This window comes from Trachurus trachurus, assembly GCF_905171665.1.
Source record: "Trachurus trachurus genome assembly, chromosome: 21".
In the NCBI taxonomy this organism is placed as follows: domain Eukaryota; kingdom Metazoa; phylum Chordata; class Actinopteri; order Carangiformes; family Carangidae; genus Trachurus; species Trachurus trachurus.
Window position 1 is genome coordinate 13,541,644 of NC_139899.1, and position 7,200 is coordinate 13,548,843.

The following is a 7,200-nucleotide window of genomic DNA, read 5'->3' on the forward strand; positions in this document are numbered from 1 at the left end:
GCGCGGGGGTAGAAACTATCGGTTGAGACCAAAAAACATGATGGCACCAGGCTTTGATCATGTTTATTGAGGATGTAAAATCTGCGATTTTAACATGGGGGTCTATGGAGAATGCTGCTTTCTGGCACCAGCCCCCAGTGGCAGCCGAGGGGATTGCAGTTTTTTGAACGCGGAAGTGAGCTTCACTTCTCAGACTGACAACTGCCCCCTTGATTTAGACATACAGTAGTAGCTGCAGAGAACAAGCCATTATGACAAGAAAAGTTCATTGACCTAGTGGTTGCATGTTTAACAATAAGTGTCTTTAATATTAGTAAAGATACACTTTACTCAGACTTGCGACTCGAGTCGACTTAAGTCACAAACACAGAGATTAGACACTTAACTTGACATTGCCATCTGTTGGCCTGATCTAAGGTTTGCGAGTATAAAAACGTGTGCGAACTTGATACTTCCCGCAAAAAAATGTGCAAGCTGATCTACTAATGGTGCACACGGTGCAAATTAGCAAAAAAACATGCACTGTCCATTTACCACTTTGGCCTTAATAAACAGTGTTGTGCCTGAACGCGTTCAATGAACGATCGTTCATGAACTTGTTCATATTTTGGGCGAACGTGAACTGAACGTAGGTATTTCTGCTTGATGAACGTTATTGTGAACGCGTTCATTCTGGCGTTTGTGAACGCTAGGGATGTGCACGGGTACCCGAGTACCCGGGTACCCGAGTAGGCAATCTGCTACTCGGTTATGAATTTATTATCCGGTTAACCTAGGATTAAAAAACGGCACGTTAGAGCGCAGTCTAGTGTCGGATCAAACTACATTACCATGCCGTGGTTCGGCTTTTTGTAGTGTTAAACAGTTTCGGATCAAGCAACGTGATTTTCTGCTGTGTACAAGCGTTTTTGGATCGAGCCTCGGATTTACAAACCTTTTACAATAATCTGTGGTGGTTCCCTCGGCGTAAACCGTCGGGAGGGAGACGACAGGTGTCATCAAGTCTGTTAGAAAATCTGCTTTCAGTTTACAAACATTCTGAAACCTTCCCAGTTATTTCCTGAAACGATGCGAGGCAGAGAGGACCGAAGGCACCAAAATGTACTGTGGACTAATAAATAAGCACCGCTAATGATTTAAAAAATAAATAAATAAATAAAAAAAGTTTTCTCCTCCGAGGCAGCCGCGGCATAAATGCGCTGCGCTCAGCGCTCAGAGCGCATGCAGCGCATTTATTCCCCGGCATAAAGATGCACATCTGCCCCATATGTGCATCTTAAACTCCATCTCTACTCTTATTATCCACCTGATATTTAGTCTGTAATGTGGACTGTCTGACGGACAGAGCGCATTTATGCACCGGCTGCGCTCTGTCCATCAGACATGACGTAATTTTTTTTTTTTTTTTTTTTAATTACAGTAATCGGTTACCCGGGTAACACCAGGTTAGGTTACTTGATTAGGAAATTACTCGAAATGCCCATCCCTAGTGAACGCCGCTCTCGACTTCGTTCAGGAGTGTGCCAGATTTCCATAGAAAACCCAGCTAAAACACACAGTAAACAGGCGTTAATATGTAGCGGAAAGACCACCCAATCTGGCAACCCCTATCAGCTGTTTGGATCAGCGGCGCATGGAAGAGGCGGAGTGATACAGCGCGTCGCGGAGCCTGTCTGTGTGGAGGACATGGATGTATTATATTGGTGGAGGAATACTGACCCAGTTGGTTAGTAAAAGCAAAGATACTCTATTTATTTTATAAACCGTCTTTGGTAAAAGATGACGGGGGTTACGCTGGGGCCACACCGGACGCGCGAGCCGCGGCCCTCCTGTTCACATCAGACGCTTCTCCGTGCGGTCGAGAAGCGCTTCTGCCCCTCAGCTGTGTGTGCGTGTGTGTGTGTGTGTGTGTGTGTGTGTGTGTGTGTGTGTGTAGCCTGTGTGTAGGTGTATGTGTATGTGTGTGTGTGTCTGTGTTTCTCTCTCACGCTCTGTTTGGATTAATAAACACAAATAGGCTACAAACGTACACACATTGGACACATTACTTTTTGGGTAAAGTAAAGTAGTAACTATAACTAATACTACTGGTTAAAACTGCTAAAATAATAGCTGTCTGTGGTTCGATATGGGCTGAGCCAATAATTTTGAAAAATAATAGCTTGTAGAAACATATTGGAGAAAAAAAAGGACTATGAACTAGTTCAGTTTTGGAACCGTGAACTTAGTTCAAAATTTTGAATTATGAACTATGAACTGAACTAGTTCATTTTAAAATTTGTGAACTGAACTTTGAACTAGTTCATGTAGAAAGTGAACTTTCCCAACACTGTTAATAAATATGCAACATGGAGCGTTTCTGCCCAGGTGTGCTAAGTGTGATTTACTGAGCCTGGAAGTGAATTGCAGTGATTGTAAGTGCGTCTGAATTGGTCTGAAAAGGAGCCAAAATAAAAATCTGCCCCACATTTTACACAGAAGATATTGCAATTACATAAATGTATAGAAAATATGTTTTTCTTACATTTACAATGACGGAGGAAAAGATCATTCATCTGTCAGTAATGTCATTTCGGAGCTGTTGGATGAACTGAAGGCTAATTTGGAGTCACATGAATTAGTTAATACCTGCCATGGCAAAAGTTCTGTCATCTCTGCATTTCTGCACATCTGGATCATTCAAAGGAACTGTATACGTTTTTCAGGCATGTTATGAAAAGTCCTTTAAGCACCGTCACGCAGGCCATGCGTCTCCTCCTGTGCGCTCCTCTCCTCCCTCTCCAGAGCCGGGCTTCTCAGCTTTGGGACTGGGACTAAGAGACCTCACCACTGCCTTCACCCCATCTTCGATCCCTCTCGCCTGGGCTTTTAGATCCAAGGGTGGCCCACCTGAGCTCAGTTGTACAGCGCACCGAGCACCTCCGACGAATGAAAGCCTGGTATTCCAGTTGCCTGCTCACCACAGACAGTTTTTTTTCCACATGTCCTCTTTACTGTTGATCAACAATCTTTTTATTTTCTCCTTCACTAGCAAGGACAACACCACAACAATGTGCTATTTAAGGGGAACTATGCAAGTCTGGTCACTTTCCTGCTGTTTTACTAACACTCCTCTCATCCATGTACAGATGTTACTGTTTCAAAATTGCGGGGTTTTTCCTGCACTGCAGGATCGCGTGAACGCGTGTCTTTTCACCACAACTGTTTTCCTCTAGGTGGCAGCACCGTACTAAATACTGCTCAGACGTTTTGGGGACAATGCTGACAGCCTGATAGCCGCGATTAGGAGTGGCGCTGTTCATGATACAGAATACAAGAGGATGAAAGGAGAACTAGCTGCAGACAGTAAATAATATAGTAGCCTCGTTTTTCAATGACAAAATGTAACGACGGCAGCTACAGTAGACTATAGCCCACGTCTCACTCTCTTTTTTCGGTCATCTGTCTCGTCATCTCCAAAATGTGTTTTTAAAATGAGCCAACTACAGTACTGTGCAGTAGTGCCGCAGATTTCTCACTCCGCACCTTGTTTGAGAGTGCAGCTGGATGATTTCTTGTGAATGAACGGGTCTGTGTCACTTTGGGGCTGGGCGATAAAACATAGGATAAATAACTTTCCCTGGATAGAAGACGCGGCCGATACAAAGTCGTTTCATTCATCCATTTTTTGACAGACAACGCAAACAGCCAGTGATAATGAGAGTGGTGACACCGTCAGCCATGCGGCCGGCCTGGACTTTTTATTTTTAATTATGAAGGATCATCTGCGCAAGGCAAAGATGATAGCATCAACAAAACACGGCGTAACACACGCGGCTGTATGGGACAGGCTTTTATTTAATTCAGAGCAAACCGCTTAGCAAAAATGGAAAATATAGTCTATAATAATTAATTGATCTGTTGTTTGGCCACTGTTTGAAAATAACCCGAATTATGAGCAAATAATCTGATCCAGAGCAGCAGTCATAATCAGACTTCTTCTAAATAAACCGCTCTAAATAACTTACTCTTCTTCTAAATAACCCTAAACCGCTCTGAGGCGAAACCAACTAACAGGGAGGAGTTGGAAGCAGCGATCCAGACATTTTGGATGGAGAAGCTGACCATCAGCGTCTGTAATAAGTACATCGATCATCTGGACAGTGTCATTGAGAAAGTTATAGAACTGAAGGGAGGAGCGACTGGCATGTGACCGTAATCGATATCCTGTCCTGGGGATGCTGTTTGTGTGCCTGCTGGTGACTGTAGCCTAATATAAAGCTGCTGTATATTTTAAATAAAGCTAGAGAAAAAAATCTGGCATGAGTCAGTTCTTTGTTCTAAAGTTGTGGGAAATATACTAGAGACAAAAGAAGGGACACGCACATTAGGGCAGGTGACGTTATGTAAACAAACATTTTTATCATGTGATCAACAACTCACATGTCTATTCTCTTAGTTACATAGGCTATAATTTAACACATATGTTGGATGATCGCGCTGTTTTATAACTTTAAACGTATGTTGTTATTTGTCTCAAACGTCCCACCTATGCGGGTCGTTTGAGACACAGAGGAGGGGCGGTTGAAACAGCATGTTTTAAACAGAAACTACTGACATTAGGCTACTCCCGTTATGAAGCTTATCTGTGAAACGTGCGCTGCTCAGAGACTGGGCAGAACGGTCCCACTTGCTTTCTCCCCGGCTACGTTGGTGGAGATCTCCCACACAGTAAAAGATTTAGGCAACACATTCTTCCAGCTGGCTGTTTTTCTTCCAGTTACAGAAAGTAGCCTATGTGCAAAGTACCACATTAACATCTCTATTCATATAACGCCCATCGAAACAGCTGATTTACATGTCGGCCGTATGGCGATTGGCCATTCACGCGGCTTTGTTCTTGGTTTCGGCCAATCAGCTTATAAGCACATGGCTAATTATCAGCTTTCAACCAATCGCACTGTTTTAAAGGGACAACGAGGAGTTTCTATTCGGTTATAAAAAAGTCTCACGTTAATGTGGATGAATCTCCGCTACTCACACTTGTTAATGGCTCCATTTTCGCTAAATATATCGATCTGTCTCTATCGTTATTTTGTTATTATTAGTGGTGGCGGAAATGCTGGTCGAGCCGACCAGCGTTTCCTTCATGGCGAGTTATGAGAATAACGCCGCAGAATCGCCGTTTATGGTCGGAACTACGATGGTATGTGAACCTCTTTGAACCTCTGACTTTAATTTTTGATGAATGAAAACATGAGTCCGTCTTGCGCCGGGTCAAAGAAATGTACGGTGCGCGCGGAGGCTCATAAATGTAGTGTGAAAACGCTTCGCTTTTCCAAAACTCCTCGTTGTCCCTTTAATGTGTGTGTGAAAGTTATTTTCTTTAGTTCATTTTCGTTTCTTTTGGATTTTTTTTACAACAATGTATCAATATAATATTGTTTTCGTTTCATTTCGTTATAAAAATCAATCCCTTTTCTTTGAAACAATGAGATTGAGCAGCTAAAAACCAGACCAGTTCAACTGTAGCGATTTTCATAACACTATCGCTCCGGATCAGAGGTACTAAGATGCTGATTATTAACTCAATAAACTCAACCATGGCTTGTCTTATTGTTAATCTGAACGCACATGTATAAAGGGCAGAGTCAAGGCAGCAGATAAATCACAAAACATCAACGCGTCCGTGAGCGCAGCGCACCTCATTTTCTCCTGTGAAGAAGAAGAGAAAAAAGAATGAATGTTTAGGTTTATTTAGAAGAAGTCTGATTATGACTGCTGCTCTGGATCAGATTATTTGCTCATAATTCGGGTTATTTTCAAACAGTGGCCAAACAACAGATCAATTAATTATTATAGACTATATTTTCCATTTTTGCTAAGCGGTTTGTTCTGAATTAAATAAAATCAGCAAACCTGGCGTGCTCAACTCAAGGTATGAACGGGTGAATCGGGTGCCAGTCCAAAAAAATTCAAAGTCAAAAAACGCTGAGGACGGCTGATTGCCGAAACGCGTCCGTTTCTCGCTGCCGAGCAGTTTTTATGAATTAAAAAGTGTTTAACTTAAAGTGAGTGCTGAATTAAATAAAAGCCTGTCCCATACAGCCACGTGTGTTACGACGTGTTTTGTTGATGCTATCATCTTTGCCTTGCGCAGATGATCCTTCATAATTTGTGATACATAATCATCAAGTCATAAAGCAAGACAGGCTTTATCATATTACAATAAAATGTGATTTAGGCAGGGTATACAGTAGTTAGTTCTAGTTTAATAGCCTAGAGTTTAAGCTGTGGATTACTGCACAGATCACTGAGTCATCCGCCTGTCGTCCTCCGTTCTCACAGATGCCACCTGGCGGTTGTTTTGGCACATTGAGGCTTTTCATTAAAACCTCTTGTCTCGCCAAAGAAAAAAAATGCCTGAGTCTTGTGCCGTCTCGCGTGGACCACGCGTGAAGTCCGCAATTTTGAACCAGTAACATCTGTACAACAAAGCCGGCAAAAAATCAATACATGGAGCAGTGGATAATGTTATATAACATATATGATGTTACGAGGTGTATTTGTGTAGTCTCAACCGTCATAAACAAAAGACTGCAGACCCCGGTGTGCAGAGAAAAGCGCTGGGACACCGGGGCGGTGACCCGAGTAACTACACTGATGTTGCAGGGTTGGTTTTCAGCCATGAGACGCCAGGTGGAAGGCAGAGAGCCTACATTCTCTCTCAACAAGTCACAAGTCATGTAACTATCACAACTATCACAATTAGCCCGGTGCTTTTTAATTAAGGTAAAAATGTAGCATAGCCATGGGAGAAATCCTGCTTAGTTCTGCTTTAAATGTTTTAATGGATGGGCTGGTTGTTGTCTGCGCTGCTGGTTTGGGAGGATGAACTTGAGACTGGCGGAGGGAGACTCAGAGTGGGGGTTATTCTAAAGGAAGGTACGAATGGCATGTGGGAGATATTTCTGAGATGTGGAAGATGTTGTGGAAATCCCTCTGGAACCAGAACCAGGTAGTTACTTTTCCTGTTTTGATGACGAAGAGTGGGTGTTGCGGAGATGCATAAGCCACATACCTGGAATGGGTGTAGTTGGTCATTGTTTCGAATGAGTTGAGGTAGGAGTCCAGGAGGTAAATGATAGCAGAACTGTCTTGTCCCATCGGGAGTGTTGATGGTAATGTCAGATAGACTGAGATGATGAGAGGGAGGGAGGG